At 39.0% G+C, this 12368-nt stretch overlaps 1 long non-coding RNA gene across 1 annotated transcript; it reads right to left on the reverse strand.

Moving 5' to 3' along the window:
- Positions 1 to 1909: 1909 nt before the first annotated feature.
- On the reverse strand, positions 1910 to 5752 carry LOC149307229 (uncharacterized). Its single transcript, XR_016282320.1, has 3 exons — positions 4657 to 5752; positions 4118 to 4207; positions 1910 to 2046 (listed from the first exon to the last, which is right to left on the reverse strand). It is a non-coding gene; the product is annotated as an uncharacterized LOC149307229 (long non-coding RNA).
- Between the last annotated feature and the right edge of the window lie 6616 nt (positions 5753 to 12368).

Genomic DNA, 12368 nt, shown 5'->3' on the forward strand with positions numbered 1-12368 from the left:
CTATACTGTGATGAGGTTGAAGATGTTACAGCCAAAGTTAATGAATGGAACAGACAAGGGCATTTGGATTTCTCTGTGTGACCCACCAAAACTCTTGCACCAACCTGAACACCAATCATTTGGTGTTAACTTATTTCCCAGGGATACTTACCAATGATCGCACAGTCTGCAAAATAAAACAATACAAAGACACACAAGCACCAAGCACAGAGCCTATGAGAAAATTACTGGAAGATGGAGCAACGGTGGTCTTTGAGCCCAAGGAGACTGGCCAAGATATACCAGAAAAATTCTGATTCGCTCAGGAAATGTCAAATTGCTCGTGGGACTTGGTTTCACGTACGGTGGCGTTGTCCAAAACTGAAAAAATACTGGAAGCAAGTCCATATCGCCCCTGAGACGATGTCGCAGATAAAATACGAAATCAGGCCTGAAATATATTTACTAAATATGCTAAATAAATCCCCCCAAATGTTGAGAAAGAGCACCGATGTGTACTTCTCTATTCCATATAAGGACCATATAAGGACATTTTACATGTAGGTTTGATGTATCTTTGCAAATTTAAAAAAAAGCATTAATCTAAATAAAACCCCTCCAAATACAGACATACACACCTTTGAAAAGCAATCTGTATGCAAGTTTAGAGAAATACCTTGTCTTCTAAGTGTGTAATTCTCAGTAGGAATACTGCATTAGATTGCTTTTCAAACATCCCGCCTTATACGTTGGTATGTCAATAGTATTTTAAGAAGGGAAGAGGAAAATGGAAACCTATTACCTTGAGGCCAGATGCTTCCCTTCCTCCTTCTTCTGGCGGCTTCCCTTTTCCTTCCGTGAGGCTAGGATGGCAGATGAGATGGACATGGCCTCCCTTCTCTCTTTGTTCCATTAGATTCTCCTTTACAAAGTGCCAAGCTGCTTCCATTTCTCCTTCTGCTGGCTGCTTTCTGTTTCCTTCCCTGGGGCTAGGGCTGCAGTTGAGATGGAAATGGTTTCCCTTCTCGCTATGTCCCATTGGATTCTCCATAAAAAGTGCCAAGTTGCTTCCTTTCCTATGTCTTCTGGTTCCTTCCCGTTTCCTTCCATGAGGTTAGGATGATGGTTGAGATGAACATGGCTTCCCTTCTCTCTTTGTCCCATTGGATTGTCCTTTAACAAGTGCCAAGCTGATTCTCTTCCTCCTCTGCTGGCTCCTTCCCGTTTGCTTCCATGAGGATAGGCTGGTGGTTGAGATGGACTTGGCCTCCCTTCTCTCTTTGTCCCATTGGATTCTCCTTTAACAAGTGCCAAGGTGATTCTCTTCCTCCTTCTGTTGCCTGCTTCCTGTTTCCTTCCATGGTGCTAGGATGGCGTTTAAGACGGACATGGCCTCCCTTCTCTCTTTGTCCCTTTGGATTCTCCTTTAAAAAGTGCCAAGCTGATTCTCTTCGTCCTTCTGATGCCTGGGTCCTTTTTCCTTCCATGGGCCTTGGATGGTGGTTGAGATGGACATGGCCTCCCTTCTCTCTTTGTTCCATTAGATTCTCCTTTACAAACTGCCAAGCTGCTTCCCTTTCTCCTTCTGCTGGCTGCTTTCTGTTTCCTTCCCTGGGGCTAGGGCTGCAGTTGAGATGGAAATGGTTTCCCTTCTCGCTATGTTCCATTGGATTCTCCACAAAAAGTGCCAAGTTGCTTCCTTTCCTATTTCTGCTGGTTCCTTCCCGTTTCCTTCTATGAGGTTAGGATGATGGTTGAGATGAACATGGCTTCCCTTCTCTCTTTGTCCCATTGGATTGTCCTTTAACAAGTGCCAAGCTGATTCTCTTCCTCCTCTGCTGGCTCCTACCCGATTGCTTCCATGAGGCTAGGCTGGTGGTTGAGATGGACTTGGCCTCCGTTCTCTCTTTGTCCCATTGGATTCTCCTTTAACAAGTGCCAAGCTGATTCTCTTCCTCCTTCTGTCGCCTGGTTCCTGTTTCCTTCCATGGGCCTTGGAAGGCGGTTGAGATGGAAATGGGTTCCCCTGTCTCTTTATCCAAATGGATTCTCCTTTAACATGTTGATCTGGCATTGAAAACAGGATACTGGGCTAGGTGACAATGTTTGTTTTGTTCCATCATGGTTATTCTAGTGTTCATCCTCTCAGAAAAATATTTACTATAGGATTAATATAGCAACAGGTCCCAACCCTTTGAGACTTTGAAAATGTTTGGGGACAGAGGCTCGGGTAATAAAAGGACATTAAAAACATTTCCAAAGCATTTAGACTACATTCCCCATGACCTCAGCAAAGAATCTATCATTAATAGGCAGGTTCATCATGCAATTAAAACAATTATCCCTCCAACTGAAATACTCATCATCTTATTACTCAGTTACATGGTCACTGAATCTCTAGCCCTTCCTTCTGAACTTTTTCTCTACGTTGATTCTTGATTATTCACAGAATAATGTAGTAAGAGTAGATAAATAGCTCCCAAGGATCTGGAAGTCAATGATGAACATGGAATACTTTTCTAGATGGACTTTGACTTTATATAGAAAGGCAACACCATTCATTTTTAATGGTTCCAGTTTCTCTATTTCTGAGCTCAGCGGTCTGTTTATGAGCAGAACTGCAGACACATGGTTCAATAGTTAAATTGGTGTACTATTCTATAGATGTGCAGAAAACTAAAAACTTTAAGAAAGCACATGCACATGTTTCCTCTACATGAGTAAAAAATGACATGCTTACTGAAATGATCACATTTGATTTCTGAGCAAACCCATTTGAAGCAAATTTTGAAAGTTCCAGAGTGAGTGATAAAGGAAAGCACTTACAAAACAATCTGAAGAAAATATGTAAACAGCAAAGAGTCACTAACTTAGAAGAAGACATCTTGTTGATACCAGTCATTCAAGATTCTGTTCTTGTATCCAATGGAGCAGAAAGGGAGACACTGTATATCATTCTCTCATGCTTTGTTTGCCATAGAACAAACCCTTAATGTTCTCAATCCAGTCCTTTCAACTGATATAATATGTATTTAAACGCTCAAATTATTTGATATTCACTGCATTCCCTCCTAAGCACACTCTACTATGTCCTACAGAACCAGCTAGGTCCATGACTCTTATGCTTTTGCAATTTCTTCTCACTCATCAACAAGAAAGTAATTGGCCACCTTATTCTGGATATGATACAAGAGGAAACCTCAGCTGAAACATGCCATTGACATCCATGTAGTTTTCCTGCATATGTTGTTGTAACTATCACGCATGTTGCACCATTTTTCTGTTCTTTCAGATGGCTTAATTGCTCAATTTATGTTGTAAAGGTGAATCCTAACCATAATGCAGCCTGGCTGTTCTATCTGTATTATACATTGGCCTGTGCCTGTTTTAGCAATCTCTCTGTGTATGAGTTGTTGTTGTTTAAGAAATGTTGCTGAAATTGTGCCAGCAAGGAATGAAAGATCATTTGAACCTCTCTTAAAAGCAGTACTATGTTCTAGTTTGCACTCCCTTTTCTTTTTCTTTCAAGACTCGGTAAATTTCCCCCCTCCCCCATTTCAAGTCTGATCTGTTATATTTGGAACATATCAAGTGTTGGCTAATCTGACTGGCTATCTGATGTAGCTTTTTATCACACAACATGGCTCGCCTCAGCAATGTGGGTATTGGTTTTGAAAGCACCTTAATGTGAGGTGCCTAGTTTGATGACCAGGATTCTGTTGTAGGTTGTCATAGCTCCTGCTTTAAACATCCTTGCCTTCACACACATACACAACCCCCCCCCCCCCCCCAGCAGTAATGCCATAATCAGTGGTGGAAGCTGCCCCACAGGAGATACGCATAGCTTCATCAGTGCAAAAACCATTTTAAAAAGCCTGAAAATACATGTATTCCAGTCTCATTTAGTGATGGTTACTGCTACTGTGGTTACTGCTACTGTGGCATGCGCCCTATGCTTAATGGTAACTGTGTGTCCATTGTTTTGATAATCTTCTATGCTGCCCTGTAACAGCAGTGCACCTTGGAAAATGGGATTAAAAACTTGGCCAGTATTCTGAATCAGCTACTTAGTTAAGTATACTAAACTAAGTAACCTCTCCTGGCCTGACCCCAGCAAACCTGCAGAAATGTCACTTACCTTTTCTGACCACCGGCAGAATGGACCTCCTTCTTCCTTTACAGCTGATGCTCGCTGAAGGAGATGGAGTGGGGAGTTATTACTGAGTCCCTGTACCAAGAGGAAGGCAGGATATAAATAAATAAAATAATCATAATAATTGCCGCAATAGTAACAACTGTGACTAAGTAGCAGTTGTGAGTATTTACTTTTATTTTTTAATTTATTTCAAGGATTTATATCCCACCTTTCTCCCATAATGGGATTCAAGGCAGGTTAATGGAACAGTTATCAGTGTTTAGTCAAAACCGTGACACTTTTGCCACAATTGTCAGGTTTGTGGGAGCGAGGGGAGTAGAGCCAAGAGAGGTTACAGAATCCAGGCCCTAGTAAATAAATGAATCATTAATTGGATTTGTAGATCAGAATGAATTAAACAGTTTACCTCTGTTTTAACCACATCACACCAACAGAAATTCTATTTGAGGCTAGAAAATAGACAGCTCCGTTCTTCTGCTTGTGAAATTAATTTTAGAAAAGCAAGTGGTTAAAATACTCACAAAAATGCTGTAGGTCTGATAATTCTTTGTTGTCCACTGTGTAATTCACAGTACGACTCTCTGTTGATGAAAAGAATGAATTAGAAATGGCAGAAACTGAAATCCATTTTCTTAGAAGTATAAACTCATGTAGTAAATGCAAGAAGCAGGGAAATCCCCCTAAAATTGTTAAAATGTCCCACACACACACACACATTTGAGAGCGGTTGATACAACTTAGCCTCATGAAGACTTTGGGTGAACATAAATGCTTTTTACATTTCTATGGATGTTTTAAGAGACTCTGGTCCATAACACAAGGCAGTAATAATCCAGTTTGAGACCGCTCTAGCTGCCCTGGCTCAGTGTTAGGGGATTTGGGGAACTGTAGTTTATTGTGGCCCCAGAGCTCTCTGACCCAGAGAAGGCTAAATGTCTTACAGAACTACAATTCCTAAAGTTCCCTAGCACTGAGCCAGGACAGTTAAAGCGGTCTCAGACTGGATTATTTCTGTTGCGAAAGAACTGGTCTTCTGGGAACTTTACGTTCCAGCCTTTATTTTGGAAGACCAATTGGCATCAACGTTTGGGTGCTTCAGGCACCAAAGTCAAAGCATGGCTTTCGTGAAAAGTTTTGGTGTGGAGGCCGGGGGTACTAATTCATTCTGTGCCCTTTGCACATGTGCTACAGTCTTCTACAGTTTTAAGTGACAAACGACTTAACATGTTTGTTTCAGCCTTTTAAAACACTGTTATTTATTTGTCCTACATTTATTTATCTTCCTCGAACCCTAGGGCACCACAGTCAACATTTTTTTATTATTATTAACATCTATACAAATTTACATAACATCTATCTCATTACAGCCAAATGTGCTTATACTTTAGTCTAATACCTCTTGTATTTCACATCAGTCTTAACTAATAACTATGCATAAATTTAAATTTCTGTCTTCTCCTTATAATTAGCTAAATAAATGAAATCTTCTTCTCTGTGCCATTAACTTCCATTTTCAGCATCTTATGAAGGTTTTTTTTAAAAAAAATACTTTTAATCGATGCTCCGATATATTGTATCATCCGCTTATTCCCCACATCTTGCTTAATTGTAACCGAGTCGTTGCTACCTTGGGTTCTATAATATCATTGGGTAAACAATACCTATTTGCAAATTGTCTTCATTCTCCATTTTTAATTATTTAATCTAAATTCCACAAAATGTACTGCATATATTTTGTTTTAGCTTTATATATATATATATATATATATATATATATATATATATCATTCAATCATCACATTCAACATTTAAATATTAAACATTTCATAATGACAGCCAGTGTGGTGGTGCAGTGGTTTGAGCATTTGACTATAACTCTGGGGATCAGGGTTCAAATCCTGGCTCGGCCATGGAAACCTATTGGGTGACCTTGGGCAAGAAGTCACACTCTCTCAGCCTCAGAGGATGGCAATGGTAAGCCCTCTCTGGAGAAACTTGCAGAGAAAACTCTGTGATAAGGTTGCCTTAGGCTGCATCCACATCAGAGAAATAACCTGCTTTGGCACCACTTTAACCCTTTCTGGCTCAAGGCTATGGAATTCTCGGAGTTGGAGTTTGTTGTGGACCCAGAGCAGAGTGGAGCTTAAGGAAGGAAGGCCCCACAACATACTCCAACTCCCAGAATTCCATAGCCTTGAGCCAGGATACAGAAAACTGTTACCCAACCGGGTTACCGGAAGTCAGGAACGACTGAAGGGCACACAACACCAACAAAATGTGTTATTTGACTACAAATATAACCAATTAGCAGCACCACCTTGAGCTCATAGGGAAGAACAGAAGCATTCAATTATTATTATTATTATTATTTTCTTATATGCCGCCTTTCTCCCAATATAGGGACTCAAGGTGGCGAAACATTCTAATAAACCAACAAATACATCACACAACCAACATTTACTATGCATTACATACAGATAACTTCCCATGATACATATACAAGTACATACAAGAACAATACTTCACATTCAACTTTTTTTTATCTTACATTTTATTTATTCTACGCTATATTTACTTATTCTACATTTTATTTTATTTCATTTATTCTACATTATATCTATATTTTATTTAGTCTACATTGTATTTATTCTACATTTTAGATAAGCATAGAAACATATTAACATAAGACACTGTAACTTTCCTGCTACCCATGTCTCCATTTTTACAACGTATAGTTTTATATTATGACTAATCTGTCTGCAAATTCTACTTTAACACCTGTAATGTATTTTAAAAGTGTAAATCTTAATTCAATTAATGCACTGTACCTTCCTTATCCATCTCTCTCTCTCTCTCTCTCTCTCTCTATATATATATATATATATATATACACATATACACCTCTATTCAGTTCAAGACATTAGCCATTATTAATATTCTCTTATAAATCTTTCTTTTCCCTTAAGGTTATGGCAAAATACTTCTACATAAATATATAACCAATTCAGTGTTATTATTAATTATTATTATTATAACCAATTCAGTCTTATTATTAATTATTATTATTATAACCAATTCAGTCTTATTATTATTAATTATTATTATTATTATCATTATTATTTTCCTTCCCTCAGAGGCTCTAAACGTGAGGGAGTTAAATTCCCCTCAGAGAAGCCATTATAAATTTGTACCCTAAATCTTTTTCTTTCTTTCTAAACCCTAAGGTTATGGCAAAATACTTCTACATAAATATATAACCAATTCGGTCATTATTATTATTATTATTATTAATTATAATTATTATTTCCCTCTCACAGACTCTAAACGTGAGGGAGTTAAATCCCCCTCAGAGAAGCCCACAACAAACTCCCAACTCCCAGAATTCCATAGCCTTGAGCCAGAAAAAGAGTTAAAGCGGTGCCAAACCGCGTTATTTATCTCCAGACATTAGCAATTATTCATATTCTCTTACAAATTTGTACCTTAAATCTTGTTTTCTTTTCCCTTTCCCTTAACATTATGGCAAAATAAAATACTTCTACATAAATATATAACCAATTCGGTCTTATCATTATCGTGATTAAAAACAAAATTCCCCCTCAAGAGGCTTTAAACCTGAGGGAGGTAAATTCCCCTCAGAGAAGCCCTTATAAATGTATACCTTAAATCTCTCCCCCCCCCTTTTTTTTTTTTAACCTTAATATTATAGCAAAATACTTCTACATAAATATATAACCAATTCGGTCTTGTTATTATCATTATTAAACAAAATTCCCCCTCAGAGGCTTTAAACGTGAGGGAGGTAAATTCCCCTCAGAGATGCAGTATTGTGAGGCAACAGCGCTGAGGCGTCGTCGCCTCAGGCGGCTTTTCGGAGGCGGAACGGGGCTGCCTTCTCCTCGCCTGCCTCCCTCCCTTCCTTCCCGGCCCTGAGCTTCATGAAGGGAAGGAGGCTGCCGCCAGTCTCGCCCGGTCATGAAGCGACTTTGAGGAGAAAAGGGAGGACAAGCCCCTGAGGAGGACTAACATATAAGTTTAAATAGCCGCGTTAAAAGTGCCAACAATAGTCGTGAAGCCTTCGCTGTTAAAACGTTTATTACTCCGCCAACGAGTAACTGATAATTAATTAAATGTTTATTAAAATTACTATGAGGGAATTAATTATTCACTTTTGTGAAAGGGGAAAAAACAAAGGAGCCGCGCGCCTCTGAGGAAAAAGAAGAGAACTTCGACGTTTTCACCTCAGGAACGCCAGGCTGCGCGACTGCGCCTGCGCAGAAAAAGGGCGGGAAAGGAGGGCTAGCGCTATTAGGCTTCGAACGCCTTGTTCAATTAGAGGGCCGCCATTTTGTTACCCTAAGTGGAAGTTAGCCTGACTTTGGGTTTTTTTTTCTTTTCTTCTTCAGCCTCTTTTTCACTTAATAATAATAATAAAAATAATAGTAGTAATAATAATATTTATTTTTATTCTGCCTCTCCCTACAGATGGAGTTGGGTTACATTAAAAAGAAGTAAAAGCACATAAAACATAACCAAAAAGAAGACTTCAGGTGGAGGGCAGCCATTTTGTTGCCCTTGGTGGAAGTTAGCCTGACTGGGTTTTTTTTTTTCTTTTCTTCTTCAGCTTCTTTTTGACGTAATAATAATAATATAAATAATAGTAGTAATAATAATATTTATTTTTATTCTGCCTCTCCCTACAGATGGAGTTGGGTTACATTAAAAAGAAATAAAAGCACATAAAACATAACCAAAAAGAAGACTTCAGGTGGAGGGTGGCCATTTTGTTGCCCTTGGTGGAAGTTAGCCTCATTTTGGGTTTTTTCTTCTTCAGCCTCGTTTTGACTTTTTTTAAAGAATTAATTCAGTAAACAATATCCACATACATATACACACTATATTTTAACATATACATATATTTTAGATTTTAGAATTAGACTTAGATTGACAAAGTATTTATAGAGTGGATGTGTATGTTGAAATACATATCCACTCTCTCTCTCTCTCTCTCTCTCTCTCTATATATATATATATATATATACTTTGTGAATCTCTAATTCTTAATTCTAAAATCTAAAATATATGTTACCTATATATCCTTAATAAAATTAATTAGTTACATCAAGGTTATATTTGGATCTTTGTCCTCTTTGGTTTCTCTTTCTATCCTTTTCTTCTATTCTTCATTCCTTCATATATATATATATATATATATATATAGGGAATGATTTCTACATAAGTCAAAGGTCCAAAACACACTGGAGAAATAATAACAGGTTTATTGACAGTGTTTAACTGCCCTGGCTCAGTGCTAGGGAATTCTGAGAACTTCAGTTTTTGTGAGACATTTGGCCTTCTCTGTCAGAGAGCTCTGGGCCCACAATAAATTACAGTTCCCAGGATTCCCTAGCACTGAGTCAAGGCAGTTAAAAGAGTCTCAGACTGGATTATTTCTGCAGTTTGCTTTGGACCTAAGAAGCATGGATTTACATTTCTGTGATCCAAAACACACTGTGTGAGGGGAATGTGAGGTGGATTTAGCGGAAGAACTGAATAAAAATATTACAATAAATAAAAATGGATTTGAACTCTTTTATCTTGCTGGTTTCAGCCTTCAAAATACTGAACCAACTTTGCTAATAGCCAGTGCTAAGTGATAGGTCACACCTGTTCAGGGCCTTTGTCTAATAATCCTTTGCTCAGGCTCTCTAAGGCTTACATCTACACTGGAGAAATAACCCGGTTTGGCTCCAGTCTGGGCTCACAACAAACTCCAACTCCCAAAATTCCATAGCCTTGAGTTAGGATGCTGAAAAACAGTGCCAAACTGGGTTATTTCTCCAGTGTGGACACAGTCTAAGCCAGTGACCATCCTATGCTTTGTGTGAAGTCTTTGTTGCTAAACAGTTTCTCTGGGTGTCCCTCCCAAGTTCTGCTAGGAGAAAAAAAACAAGGGAGAGGAGTTGCTTTTTATTCACTTCCTCTACTTTATAGGTATTTGTTTGTTTAAAAACATTGTTCTTAAAAGAACCAAATGATTAAAAACTCATATGTTTAAAAAAATCATAAGATAGTGAAAGCATTTGCCAGCCAACAGGTAAATAAACAAGACCCCATTAAAAGACTCTTCTGCCACAACAAGTTGAGATCCAAAAGCCTCCTAAATGAAATGGTGGCTATGATGGTGATGTGCTTTGTGTTGTTTCTGACTTATGGTGACCCTAGGCAAAGCTGTGACAGGCTTTCTTGGCAAGATTTGTGCAGAGGGGGGTTTCCTCTGAGGCTGAGAATGTGGGACTTGCCCAAGGTTAGCCAGTGGGTTTCAATGGCCAAATAGCAATTTGAATCCTGGTCTCCAGAGCTGTAAACCAATGCTCAAATCACTGCACCATGCTCTTACTAACAAAAAGAGACCAGAGAGGGGGCCAACTGAGCCTCCAGTGTGAGGGAAACCCACAAATCCACATCCTAGGAGCAGCTACAGAGAAGGTCTTCTCCTATGCCTTCAGCAAATGTGCCTGCGATGGTGGTGGGTCCGAGAGAAAGCTCTTCTGCAAAGATTGCAAGACTCTGGTGTGTGTTGGGTGTGTGTTGTATGAGTCACAAACACCGCTCAAATCTAAAGATGGCTGGGTAGCTCATACAAACTCCCCAGACTCTACCTTACTCTGGGTGAAGTCACAATAAAATGGAAGAAGGCACCCTCCCTCTGTATTCTCTCCTGAGCTGCTTGTTATCTGGCCAAGATAATGGAGACAATTCAACATATGAGCTGCCTTGTGCACAAATGCTAGCGTTGCTGCTCTAATTCAGCCTCCTGTCCTCATCTTTAATGCATCATCCTATGGTGACATCTGCATGTTTGTCCCTTAATCCTCAGAAACTGGAGGAACAAGAGTGGGCAATCCTGCTGCATTTGCAAAATGGCCTCTTTAAAAACATACCCCTCTAATAGTTCATCTCTTTGACTTTAAAAAAACAAACATGTTCTCGTAAATAATGTTTTGACTTTTCTCTCTCTGTGTCACCATGCATTTTGTGTGGTCCAAATAGTTTGACTGGAGAGGGGTGTCTGGCATGAGGATGGTAGACCTTTCCACCAGATACTCCTCCATTTGGTGGAATAAGACTTCTGAATTTGCAATCTCGAGGTGATATTCTCTTGTATGTTTGGAAGTTTCTTGGATTATGGATAGACGTTTGTGGCTGCTAGTCACATGGATCTGTGGCACTGCTAGCTGGTTGTGAATTGGATTGACTCTTGTTTCAGTCCTCCAGAACTACTGTGTCTTCTGGCAACAGCAAGTTTCTCCTCCGACTCCATGCTGTTTAACATTTTTTTCTCACTACAAGATCTCTAGAAATGAGTAGGATTTGGAACTCAGGAGAAAGCTCCTATCTTTTCATCACAGTTTAATTAATTAATCTGGAATAATAGATCCTGTTTATCTGATGCAGGTACATGTATGCCACCCAGAGCTTTTATTGCTTTCCTTTAGGGCAAAGCCGACTTTGGCTGTCTGACGCTGACTATGGACTATGTGACAGATCAATCTCTAAATTGGTTAAACTCAGACAACTGGAATTAAGACAGCTTCCTTGAGGATAAATCCAAACAATCTGGCTTCGTTGATTTGAATGCCAAACTGGATTAAATCTAAGTGTTCCAGTTTATTTTCTTCAAGGATTGGGACTGCTGCAATGAGTACATTTCTTAATTTATTTAGTATTGTGATATTTAGTACATCTATGCCACCTTTCTTATTCAGTACACTGATAAGGCAGTATACCTTTTCTTTTATTTATAACCTTCTTATCACCATTGAAGTGAAGGTTGTATATAAAGGGACAGTCTTTTGCAGCATTACTCTTCAGATGTGTTTGATAGCAATGCCTATCGCCCCCAGCTAGACAAGGATGATGGGAGTTTAAGTCAAACGCAGCTGCAGTGTGATGGGTCTGGGAGCCAAGCATATGAATGCCAAAGTAACTCCCATCCAACTTGTGACAAGACTTGAACCTGCTGAGATTCACCAGATTTCATATAAGAGACTATGGTTAAGGCTCCACCCTGATTATGACTGTATAACTGTTTGATGGCTGGATATTTTAAGGAGCTAATACGAATGTGTAATTCAGTATTAGTATTTTCTAGATTGTGTTTTGGATTGTATTGTGTTATTTTAATGATGTAATCCCGCTTCGATCCTTGGGAGAGGCGGGAAATATAAAT

The sequence above is a fragment of the Sceloporus occidentalis genome, unplaced genomic scaffold, assembly GCF_023333645.1.
Source record: "Sceloporus occidentalis isolate IW3139 unplaced genomic scaffold, rSceOcc1.0.p SCAF_9, whole genome shotgun sequence".
Lineage (NCBI taxonomy): Eukaryota > Metazoa > Chordata > Lepidosauria > Squamata > Phrynosomatidae > Sceloporus > Sceloporus occidentalis.